Genomic DNA, 13962 nt, shown 5'->3' with positions numbered 1-13962 from the left:
CGGTATTTCCTTTATTATTTTGAGTCGCAAATAGTGCTGATGTATGGTTTAAATTTTTGTGTCAAGTTTGCCGCATTTTACATTACATTTCCAGTTTTCACACATAATGCCTAATTTTAACTTATCCTACCATATAATACGTAATTTACATGCACTTACTGTTAATATGACGTAGGTGAGAACAAATAAATGAACACACAATTTTGTTAAAAAAATTGTAACTTCAATTAACTCAGAAAATGTAGGCCTAATTTTATTTTCAGAGCAGAAGTGGTGTAAGTCAAAAATGGGTAATGAGGGGTTAAAGTAAACATTCTGTAAAATACAGCGCAAAGTGGCAGTTAATATTGAATGTATTTAAACTATTAATAGTCAGTGAATAGCACGAAGGATATATTAATTGCTACTTTGCGCTGTATTTTACAGAATTTTTACTGTAAACCTCATTACCGGATTTTGACTTACACCAGTTCTGCACTGAACGGCTCAAATAATCACTGGGAATGTAAAATCAACACCAATAACAGTCATGCAAATTATTACAGAAAAGATTGCTTTTTATATTAAATTTAAAAAGGCTCTTTTATTTCTTGAGAAGTTAATACGTCTGCCACATGAATCTACACCAACACATTAGAAATTTATCGACACAGTCTGAATTTATTCAAGAAGTGAATATTTTGCAAAAGGATTACTATACTCCATGAAATCTTGCAAAATTAACACCATGATACCTACTTGAATGCAATATAACATTCAACTTTTGAAAAATATAAAGAAAAAAACACGAATACAAAAATTATGGAATTACTTGCATTAAAAACTGTAGATATATTATCCAAAATCGGAATGGTTACACATTTACACATATGATCTCTGCAAAAAATAATACACTGTAACAGGTATTTACTTTGTTTTTATTTAAACTGTCCTTCCTAACATACAAATAGGTAACTGATAACTAATAAATGTTTTATAGAACACAATACGTAGGCTACCTACAACGTGGATTATTGGTTATGACTGAGTTATGATTTTCTCTTGGTCTTTAGGGAATCTGAAGAACGACAAATTCGGAGATTTAAACTTGTTGTTACTGCAATTTTCGTCATTGCACACATTGCCTTTATTCCGACGCATGATTAAAACGTTATTATAACATCTCACATCCCTTTAAAGCACGTGCTGGCTGTATCACCCCTATGACCAGTACCTTGCCTGCCGCTTGGGCGCTAGTGTCGCGAATGTTGGCAAAAAAAGTGTTGAAGTTGCGCGACTGTATCTATTAGACTGTGCTATTATAACGTCTTTGGTCTGAACCAGGGTTTACTAAATAATCTCGAAAACCAGCAAGCTAGCCACCAAAGCAGCCACAAGAGCGCATTATTTCCAGCAAGCGAGCACTCAGGGTAGCTATCAGCTAAGCCAGCCTGGAATCCATTACAAAAACAAACATCGTGGGAACCGGGCTTTACCACCTTTTCCTCTAAAAAAAGACACATTACACTATTCAACAAGGTTTTCATAACATGGACAAGAATAACTATTTTTATGTAATTTGTATGTTCTGATTACGGATATGGCATTGAAAAAGTGCCTACACGTCACATTTTTTCAGAAACTTATATTTTTTAGTTAGAGAATCGTATAAAAATGTGTTAAAACCTACCCAATTTGAAAGAGGTTCTTTTCTTTAACGTAGATCTTTTACACAATTACACAATCATTTCCGTTCTTTTAAGATACCATTTTAAACATACTTACACTTTTGTGGGTTCAATGAGTGTCATCCCTACCGATGGTTTATTGTTTCATTACCCTTATTATGCAGTTACACGGAGGGTAAGTTACATCTGGCTATACCGGTAACTGAGGAAAGGAGGAAATACGGTCGCTGTTGTATTGTGAGACATGAAGTGAACAATTTAGCGATTAGTTCTGATTGTGGAAGTGTTATGAGCGATACTAGTTATTCTATAATAGTGTTAAATGGGTAGCAATCGTCGTTCCTGCAAAAATTTTCCAAATAGTTTCTGCTATGTTTGTGGGAAATTAACTTTGAAACCACAAAATGGATAAATAATAGACAATGTAAAAAAGCCATAGTGCTTGTATTTTGGCTCTAAATTGGGTGAACAAGATAAGAATTGGGCACCACACGTGTGTTGTGTAACATGTTACGTGAAGTTAACAGAGTGGTTGCGAGGGAAAAATAACATGTCTTTTGCTGTTCCAATAATTTGGCGACAGCCCATCAGTCATCTGGAAGATTGTTACTTCTGCATTGTTAAACCACAGGGATTTTCAAGGAAAACTAAATATAAAATTGTGTATCCTAATTTCCCACCAGCGATAATACCCGTGTCACATTCTCCTGAACTTTCTATCCCTATCCCTCCGTCCATTGGAGAAGATTATGTCATTGCAAGGGACACCTATCTGAATCCTCAGACCACCCTTCACCTTTCGCTGATCCCACCTACATTCCCGAACATCATAGAACACCACATCTGATACAACAGGCAGAACTTAGTGACCTAGTTAGGGATTCAGGTCTTTCCAAGCAACACGCTGAACTATTAGGTTCTAGATTACAAGAATGGGACTTATTAGCAAAAGATACCAAGATTTCCGTGTTCAGAAAACGAAACGATTAACTGACTAGTTATTTTGTAATGGAAAATTCTGTTTGTGCCTGCAAAAATGTGAACAGGCTTATGGATCAATTAGATATTCAATATAATTCAAAAGAATGGAGACTGTTCATCGATTCATCAAAACTGAGCTTAAAGTAGTTTTATTGCACAATGGCAATACAAAACCTTCCATCAGTGGCTCATTCAGTCACTATGAAAGAAACTTATGAAAACATGTCACTAATATTGAATGCAGTAAATTGTAATGCACATCGCTGGAAAATTTGTGGGGATTTGAAAGTAATAGTTTTGTTGCTTGGATTACAAGGAGGGTTTACTAAGTTATGTTTTTTATTATGTTTGTGGGACAGTCGAGCAACAGCACAACATTATGTGGTGAAGAACTTGTCTATCAAAAAGGTTATATTCCTGGTGAGCATAATATTAAATATCCTCCGCTAGTGCAACGTGAAAAAGTACTTCTCCCTCCACTGCATATAAAACTAGGGCTAATGAAAAATTTTGTGAAAGCTCTAGATAAGAGTGGAGAAGTCTTTCAACACTTACAGACTCTGTTCCCTAAAATCGGTGATGCTAAATTAAAAGAAGGCATATTTGTCGATCCACAAATTAGAAAACTCTTTAAGGACACAATTTTTTAGAAATAACTTAACTCAAATGAATTATCAGCATGTTAATCTTTTGCATCCAAGGATTTTTAGGGAATCACAAGGCAGAAAATTATCGCCAATTAATAGAGACGTTACTAAGTAACTACAAAAAAAATGGCCTGCAGTATGTCACTGAAGATCCACTTCTTACATCCACATTAGGACTTCTTTCCTGAGAACTTGGGGACTGTAAGTGCTGAGCAGGGAGAGCGATTTCACCAAGACATTGCTACAATGGAGCAACGGTATCAAGAAATATGGGAGCCAGCGATGATGGGCAATTATTGCCAGTTTTTAAATAGGGAAGATTTCAGTTCTCATAAGAGAAAAAGTGAAGGTATTTTTTTTTTTACCTTTCTCTATTTTGTTGCACGAAGAATGGTTTTTATAAGTCTTAATAGCTGGTCAGTTATTGATGTATCAGTTTTATCATATCTAAGCTGCCCTTGGAAATTTTCACCCAAAAAATGAGAACAAAGTAATTTTTAATAGGTCAAAAATCCTGATTTTTCAATGTATTAAGTAAATATCTATATCACAAAAACATGACGTGCTACGAACTTTTCACTGTCATTTTCGTGTTCAGCGCATGCAAATTAGTTAAGATCAGCCTATTTTATTAATGTTATGGAAAAAAGTTCAAATTTGTTGAGTAGTGTTATTATTATTATTATTATTATTATTATTATTATTATTATTATTATTATTATTATTATTATTATTATGCTACCTTGAGATCCAACTTTTCTGGATTTATATTTATTATTCTTACCGGTTGACGTTCAAAGATTTCTCACCTACGATTTTATGATCGTGTAAGCGAACTTATTAATCATGGGATAAGTCAGAACCAAAGATAGGCCATGTAAGAAATTGAAACCCTTTAAATCAGTTCTGTAACTTCCCAATAGGTGACACCATTATTAGGACGGTTAAAAAATATTGATTATATAGATTAAGTCTAAATTATCATAATTGACAGTATCAGCAGTTTTTAGCTAAGTCCAGTGTTGTTTTATAATCAGTAGAGTAATATGAAAAATTGAGTTCCATAATGGGGGTATATTTATGTACGATTGACCACACTGACTATTATCTTCGCCAGCTATTCATAGAGTCATAACTATAGAAGCCACACTTACACCAACAAATTATAGATCAATATCTATTATAGGGTCAGATATCAGTGTACCACAGTCTTATACATACAGTCGCGCAACTTCAACATTTTTTTTGCCAACATTCGCGACACTAGCGCCCAAGCGGCAGGCAAGGCACTGGTCATAGGGTTGATACAGCCAGCACGTGCTTTAAAGGGATGCGAGATGTTATAATAACGTTTTAATCATGCGTCGGAATAAAGGCAATGTGTGCAATTACCAAAATTGCAGTAACAAGTTTAAATCTCCGAATTTGTCGTTCTTCAGATTCCCTAAAGACCAAGAGAAAATCATAACTCAATCATAACCTATAATCCACGTTGCAGATAGCCTACGTATTGTGTTCTATAAAACATTTATTAGTTATCGGTTACCTATTTGTATGTCAGGAAGAACAGTTTAAATAAAAACAAAGTAAATACCTGTTACAGTATATTATTTTTTTTTGCAGAGATCATATGTGTAAATGTGTAACCATTCCGATTTTGGATAATATATCTACAGTTTTTAATGCAAGTAATTCCATAATTTTTGTATTCGTGTTTTTTTCTTTATATTTTTAAAAAGTTGAATGTTATATAGCATTCAAGTAGGTACCATGGTATTAATTTTGCAAGAATTCATGGAGTATAGTAATCCTTATGCAAAATATTCACTTCTTGAATAAATCCAGACTGTGTCGATAAATTTCTGATGTGTTTGTGTAGATTCATGTGGCAGACGTATTAAGTTCTCAAGAAATAAAAGAGCCTTTTTAAATTTTATTATAAAAAGCAATCTTTTCTGTAATAATTTGCATGACTGTTATTGGTGTTGATTTTACATTCCCAGCGATTATTTGAGCCGTTCAGTGCAGAAGTGGTGTAAGTCAAAAGCAGGTAATGAGGTTTAAAGTAAGAATTCTGTAAAATACAGCGCAAAGTAGCAATTAATATATCCTTCGTTCTATTCACCGACTATTAATAGTTTAAATACATTCAATATTAACTGCCACTTTGCGCTGTATTTCACAGAATGTTTACTTTAACCCCTAATTACCCATTTTTGACTTACATCACTTCTGCTCTGAAAATAAAATTAGGCCTACATTTTCTGAGTTAATTGAAGTTACAATTTTTTTAACAAAATTGTGTGTTCATTTATTTGTTCTCACCTACGTCATATTAACAATAAGTGCATGTAAATTACGTATTATATAGGTAGGATAAGTTAAACTTAGGCATTATGTGTGAAAACTGGAAATGTAATGTAAAATGCGGTAAACTTCCCATAAAAATTTAAACCATAACATCAGCGCTATTTGTGACTCAAAATAATAAAGGAAATACAGGTTCTTAAGAAATGGAAAAATAATGAATTTCATATTAATGATTAAATCCTCCCCTTTTCTTTATTTTCAAGTTTACCCCAATTTGCGGTATGCAAAATCGTTAATTTCTCAGGAAATAGGGAGAGGAGTTCACCACGCGATGTACCCTACGAGATATGCCCTACAATTCTGAAGCTACCAATTTTTACTCTTCTCACAGGAAATACAAAGTTCCAATGATTCATAAATATATGTAGGAATGAATGAATTAACCGACCACGCACGAACAATTATATTATTTCAAACCATGATACGTGATCAGAGCCATGATTCAGCTGTAAGGAGCAGAAGAATTTACTTTTATTCCCAGCTTCTGAAACTTGTAGATTAGCTGCGTGTGAAATTCTTCCAGGATTCTAAAATAGAATTAATAAGAACCATATACGCTTATTGTATAGCATAAAAATATAAAATAAACTACGCAAAACCTGTTTTCTGATGTGTTATCATAAGTCGTGTGCACACTTTTAACTTGCCTGCCGCTAGAGGGCCACTGTCGCGCCAGCTGTCAAATGTTGGCATATTTTATACGTATGAGTTGCGTGACTGTATCTACTAGACTGTGGTATTAGCACAGTCTAATACACACAGTCGCGCAACTTCAACACTTTTTTTTGCCAACATTCGCGACACTAGCGCCCAAGCGGCAGGCAAGGCACTGGTCATAGGGTTGATACAGCCAGCACGTGCTTTAAAGGAATGCGAGATGTTATAATAACGTTTTAATCATGCGTCGGAATAAAGGTAATGTGTGCAATGACGAAAATTGCAATAACAACAAGTTTAAATCTCCGAATTTGTCGTTCTTCAGATCCCCTAAAGTCCAAGAGAAAATCATAACACAGTCATAACCTATAATCCACGCTGTAGGTAGCCTACGTATTGTGTTCTATAAAACATTTATTACTTATCAGTTACCTATTTGTATGTCACGAAGGACAGTTTAAATAAAAACAAAGTAAATATCTGTTACAGTATATTATTATTATTTATTTTTTTGCAGAGATCGTATGTGTAAATGTGTAACCATTCCGATTTTGGAAAATATATCTACAGTTTTTAATGCAAGTAATTCCATAATTTTTGTATTCGTGTTTTTTTCTTTATATTTTTAAAAAGTTGAATATTATATAGCATTCAAGTAGGTATCATGGTGTTAATTTTGCAAGAATTCATGGAGTATAGTAATCCTTTTGCAAAATATTCACTTCTTGAATAAATCCAGACTGTGTCGATAAATTTCTGATGTGTTGCTGTAGATTCATGTGGCAGACATATTAAGTTCTCAAGAAATAAAAGAGCCTTTTTAAATTAAATAGAAAAAGCAATCTTTTCTGTAATAATTTGCATGGCTGTTATTGGTGTTGATTTTACATTCCCAGTGATTATTTGAGCCGTTCAGTGCAGAAGTGGTGTAAGTCAAAAACAGGTAATGAGGTTTAAAGTAAGAATTCTGTAAAATACAGCGCAAAGTAGCAATTAATATTTCCTTCGTGCTATTCACTGACTATTAATAGTTTAAATACATTCAATATTAACTGCCACTTTGCGCTGTATTTTACAGAATGTTTACTTTAACCCCTCATTACCCATTTTTGACTTACACCACTTCTGCTCTGAAAATAAAATTAGGCCTACATTTTCTGAGTTAATTGAAGTTACAATTTTTTCAACAAAATTGTGTGTTCATTTATCTGTTCACACCTACGTCATATTAAGAGTAAGTGCATGTAAATTACGTATTATATAGGTAGGATAAGTTAAAATTAGGCATTATGTGTGAAAACTGGAAATGTAATGTAAAATGCGGTAAACTTCCCATAAAAATGTAAACCATAACATCAGCACTATTTGTGACTCAAAATAATAAAGGAAATACCGGTTCTTAAGAAATGGAAAAATAATGAACTTCATATTGATGTTTAAATCCTCCCCTTTTCTTTATTTTCAAGATTACCTCAGCGGCCGAGTTTACCTCAATTTGCGGTATGCAGAATCGTTAATTTCTCAGGAAATATGGTGAGGAGTTCACCACGCGATATGCCCTACAATTCTGAAGCTACTAATTTTTGCTCTTCTCACAGAAAATGCAAAGTTCCAATGATTCATAAATATATTTAGGAATGAATTCTATTATATTATTTCAAACCATGATACGTGATCAGGGCCATGATTCAGTTGTAAGGAGCAGAAAGAATTGCGTTTATTCCCAGCTTCTGAAACTTGTAGATTAACTGCGTGTGAAATTCTTCCAGGATTCTAAAGTAGAATTAATAAGAACCATATACACTTATTGTATAGCATAAAAATATAAAATAAATTACGCAAAATCCGTTTTCTCATGTGTTATCATATGTCGTGTACACACTTTTAACTTGCCTGCCGCTAGAGGGCTACTGTCGCGCCAGCTGTCAAATGTTGGCATATTTTATACGTATGAGTTGCGTGACTGTATCTATTAGACTGTGAGTGTACACTGACGTTCAATGGTATCCGACTTATAATTTTATGATTGTGTAAGAGAACTTTCTAGCCACGGGATAAGTCAGAACCAAAGATTAGCTGCTGCAGAGGCAGCGTTTGCATTCCACTAGTCAGACATCACCATTCCTACAACCACAGTCTAATAAATACAGTCGCGCAACTTGAACATTTTTTCCCAACATTCGCGACACTAGCACCCAAGCGGCAGGCAAGGCACTGGTCATAGGGTTGTATTGTATTGTATTGTATTGTATTTATTAACATTCCATGGTATTCGCACATGCTTACAGCTAGAATATGGAACAAGTCAAAAAACTTAATACTATTATAAAATCTTAATTTATAGTCACAGTCTAGATGAAATATATACAGACGAGATATACAATATAGTCTACTAGTCCAACACATAGTTTTAGTATCAATTTCAGGAAGTGTTATTGAATGTCATGAATTCACCTACAGAATAGAAAGCGTGAGAAATTAGGTACTTCTTTAATTTGGCCCTAAATAATTTTATATTTTGAGTTTCATTTTTTATATCGATAGGGAGGCTATTAAAAATTTTTACTGCCATATAACGCACTCCTTTTTGATAGCACGATAGACTTGCCGATGGAGTATGAAAGTCATTTTTTGACGTATATCTATGCTATGAACTGTTGAATTAGTTACAAAGTTTTCACGATTACATACGAGGAAGACTATTAACGAAGAGATATACTGACAAGCCACGGGCATTATTTGTAGTTTTTTGAAAATAGTCCTACACGATACCCTAGATTTGGCACCTACTATTATTCTAATTACTCTTTTTTGTAATAGAAATATATTGTTACTATCTGTGGAATTTTCCCAGAATATTATTCCAAAACTCATTACCGAGTGGAAGTATGCAAAGTATATTGCTTTTAAGGTATTGATATTTACTATCTTTTGCATTGATCTAATAGCAAAACAAGCTGAATTTAGTTTGGGGGTAATTTCTTTAATATGATTTTTCCAATTTAACACATTATCGATTTTTAAGCCAAGAAATTTGGTTGTTGTTGTTGCTAATAGGGATCTATTGTTAATTATTGCGCTATAAATTTGCGACGTTGAATTTGGACAGGATTTCAATTGAATTATGTTAGTTTTGTTACAATTTAATACTAATTTATTGACTGAGAACCAGTCACATATTTTGAAGAGAATTTCTTCTGTTGAAGATTGGAATGTGTTGGAGTTATTGGCTGTAATTACTATACTTGTGTCATCTGCAAATAATATGGGATGAACTACATCTTTTATAAGGGGGGCAAGATCATTTATAAAAACTAGAAAAAATAGGGGACCTAATATTTCCATTCGTGTGCAACACCTTTAATTCCATAATAATCTAATTTACCTAGCAGCACTTTATGGTTTATACAGTCAAATGCTTTGGATAAATCACAGAAAATCCCTCCAACTTATAATTTTTTATTTACTGCTTCCAGAATTTTGTCAGTTAAACTAAATGTTGCATTTTCTGTGCCTTTATTTTTCCTAAATCCAAATTGTTCTGGGACTAAAATGTTGTATCTTTCTAGATGATGATATAATCTTTTATACATTACTTTTTCAAAGATTTTGGAGAAGACTGGTAGAAGTGATATGGGTCTGTAATTTTATGGAGACGTTGTTTCTTCCTTTTTGAAGATAGGAATAACCACTGAATATTTTAATCTCTCGGGAAATATACCATTGAACATTGAATAGTTACATAAATAACTTAATGGCCCAGCTATAATATGTGAACTCGCTTTTAATATTTTGCTTGCTATTTCAACATACCCTGAGGAGTTTTTTGATTTTAGATTTTTAATAATTGCAATTATTTCTTGTTTGTTTGTTGGAAATATTTGAATATTTGGGAATTTTGTCGGAAAATATTGTGTTAAAGAATCTAAACTGTTAGTAACATTATCTTGGGGGATGTTGAGGTTATCAGTTATTGTAATAAAATATTTGTTAAATATGTTTGCAATTTCATTTGGGTCTGACGTTTTTGTATTTTTAGATAATTTATTGGGTTATTTTACGACGCTGTGCCAATATCTCAGGTTATTTAGCGTCTCAATGATATGAAGGTGATAATGCCGGTGAAATGAGTCCGGGGTCCAGCACCGAAAGTTACCCAGCATTTTCTCATATTGGGTTGAGGGAAAACCCCGGAAAAAACCTCAACCAGGTAACTTGCCCCGACCGGGATTCGAACCCGAGCCACCTGGTTTCGCAGCCAGACGCGCTGACCGTTACTCCACAGATGTGGACATTTTTAGATATAAGGGTATAGTTTGTTACTTTACTTTTTGATCGTCCACTTTCTTTTTTAAGTATGTTCCAAGTTGTTTTGATTTTATTGTCAGAGTTTTGTATTGTTGTATTATAGTGTAATTCTTTAGCTTTTTGAATTACTTTGTGTAATATTTTTGAATAATTTTTATAGTGTTGTTTTAAGTTTGTCTCATTACTATTTCTGCTCTGTATGTATAATGATCTCTTGGTTTTGCATGAGATTTTAATACCTTGTGTAATCCATCTATTGTTACATATTGTTTCATTTTTATACTTTACAGGAAAACTGGTTTTCAAAAATATTTATAAATGTTTTATGAAAATCGTTGAATTTACTGTTCATATCACTTTGACAGTATACTGTTTCCCATGTTTCATTTTTAAGATTTATTTCAAAATAATCTAATGATTCACTGTTTATATTTCTGAATCTCACTTTAGTTGGTTTTTTTGATGATACAGTCTCGTTCAGTCAGCACGTGCTGTAAAGGGATGCGAGATGTTATAATAACGTTTTAATCATGCGTAGGGCTTTGAAGAAAAACAGTATACTACCACTTTGTTTCTGGATATTGCCGAAGCATTTGATACTGTTTGTCATGATGGTTTAATGCTAAAATTATATAGAACTGGCTTTCCTGACTATCTCACACGCATCGTGAAAAGTTTTTTATCTGAGTGTCAGTTCTCAGTACGTATAGATGGCATTAAATCAACGCTTCGTCCAGTTTTAGCCGGGGTACCACAAGGATCTATACTGTCACCACTTCTCTTCAATATCTTCACATATGACATTCCATGTTTACAACCGTCACACATAGCTATGTATGCTGACGATACAGTTTTCTTTTATTCTCATAGTAACCTAAATACTGTAATCAGCACTCTTCAGACATCCTTACAGGAGATGTCTAAATGGTTCTCTGACTGGAGATTACTACTCAACATAACCAAGACAGAAGCTAAAAACTTCTCTTTAAAGCCTATTCATAATCCACCTCCTTTGGTTCTTCTAAATGAACAAGTTACATGGCTCTCTAGTCAAGAAGCTGTCAAATATTTGGGAATATTATTAGACACGAAACTCACATGGAATGCCCATATAACTTGCATTGTTACACTAACCTCTTCTAGAATTCGAAAATTATACCCTTTGGTTAATAGACGTTCACAAATTGGATTGGACTGTTCAATGCTACTCTACACCTCGCTTGTACGACCTCTTTTAACTTATGCATCGCCAGTGTGGGGGACAGAAAATAAGACACACATGCATCGCCTACACGTTCTCCAGAACAAGTTCATGTGTACTGCAACAAATGCCCCCTGATTTGTAAGAAATCAACAACTGCATCAAGAATTGGGAATTCTTCCACTAGAACAGTACATCCATTCAATGTCAAAATCTTTCTTCAACAAACTTCTTGGTGTTCCTGGAGCTGTGACATATAACATTGGAGCAAGATCTTGTCAGCCATCTCGACTTAAAAGGAAACTCCCTCAAGACATCCTTCTTAGTGATACTGACGACTCTTCATAATTTAACACGGAAAATCATCATATTTTTGTTCACATAATTCACAAAAATGTTTAATTAATTAATTTAAATTCATTAGAGGAGCCTTTAGAGCCAACCTCAGCATGATATTCTGCATGTGATATTCCATCATTTAACAGTGGTCTGTATAGCAAGTTTGCTGGTCGACCAATATTAAACATTAGAAAAAAATCATGCGTCGGAATAAAGGCAATGTGTGCAATGACGAAAATTGCAGTAACAACAAGTTTAAATCTGCGAATTTGTCGTTCTTCAGATTCCCTAAAGACCAAGAGAAAATCATAACTCAGTCATAACCAATAATCCACATAGTAGGTAGCCTACATATTGTGTTCTATAAAACATTTATTAGTTATCAGTTACCTATTTGCATGTCAGGAAGGAGAGTTTAAGTAAAAAAAAAGTAAATACCTGTTACAGTATGTTATTTTTTTTGCAGAGATCATATGTGTAAATGTGTAACCATTCCGATTTTGGATAATGTACTCGTATCTACAGTTTTTAATGCAAGTAATTCCATAAATTTTGTATTCGTGTTTTTTTCTTTATATTTTTCAAAAGTTCAATGTTATATTGCATTCAAGTAGGGATCATGGTGTTAATTTTTCAAGAATTCATGGAGTATTATAATCCTTTTGCAAAATATTCACTTCTTGAATAAATCCAGACTGTGTCGATAAATTTCTGATGTGTTGGTGTAGATTCATGTGGCAGACGTATTAACTTCTCAAGAAATAAAAGAGCCTTTTTAAATTTAATATAAAAAGCAATCTTTTCTGTAATAATTTGCATGACTGTTATTGGTGATTATTTTACATTCCCAGTGATTATTTGAGCCGTTCAGAGCAGAAGTTGTGTAAGTCAAAATTAGGAAATAAAGTTTAAAGTAAAAATTCTGTAAAATACAGCGCAAAGTAGCAATTAATATATCCTTCGTGCTTTTCACTTACTACTAATAGTTTAAATAAATTCAATATTAACTGCTACTTTGCGCTGTATTTTACAAAATGTTTACTTTTACCCTCATTACCCATTTTTGACTTACACCACTTCTGCCCTGAAAATAAAATTAGGCCTATTTTTATTTATCAGAACTTCCTCAAATTAGAGGCTGCCATTAGACAAAGCATACAAAACAATACGAGAACAAATAGATGATGAGAGCCAAAAGAGTAATAAAAAAGGCAAACAAATACACAAACGAACAATGGCAGTTTACAGAAGAAAAAAATCAAGTAAAGAATCAATGAAAGCTAAGAAGGAAAAAGAAAAATGGTAATGGTGCGTCAATTTTTTCCATACACTGAATTAGACTGCATATACGTGGTTCCGTAAAAGTTTGACTGACTCTCTAATTATGAGGAGGGCCAGTTCATTCAGAAAAGATTTGTGCAGTCCTAGGGTCTTACAGAATTGAGAAGAGAAGTTGGGTATCGTTCCTCTCGCTCCAAACATCAATCCCGTAATACTGATATCGTGAAGTTGGTATTTACGAGTATCTTTATAATACGGGATGTTTGGAACGTAGATTGCTCGTTTCTCCTCATGTACGTCTTCGGGCTGTCCTTCGTACGTTTCAAACCTGATGGTGGGGTCGATTATCATTCCCTGAAACAGGGATTCGCTAATGGCGATTATGTCAATTCGTCTGTTACTGCCATTGTCGGCGGTTCCGTGGACTACTTCATAGACGGTGTATTTTAGTTTTCTGAGGGCATCGGCCAATTTAGTTCTAATTGCATGGTGCCTATGTATACGTAATGTT

This window comes from Periplaneta americana, chromosome 5, assembly GCF_040183065.1.
Source record: "Periplaneta americana isolate PAMFEO1 chromosome 5, P.americana_PAMFEO1_priV1, whole genome shotgun sequence".
Lineage (NCBI taxonomy): Eukaryota > Metazoa > Arthropoda > Insecta > Blattodea > Blattidae > Periplaneta > Periplaneta americana.
The sequence above is the reverse complement of the archived record's forward strand: the minus strand, read 5'-3'. Positions refer to the sequence as shown.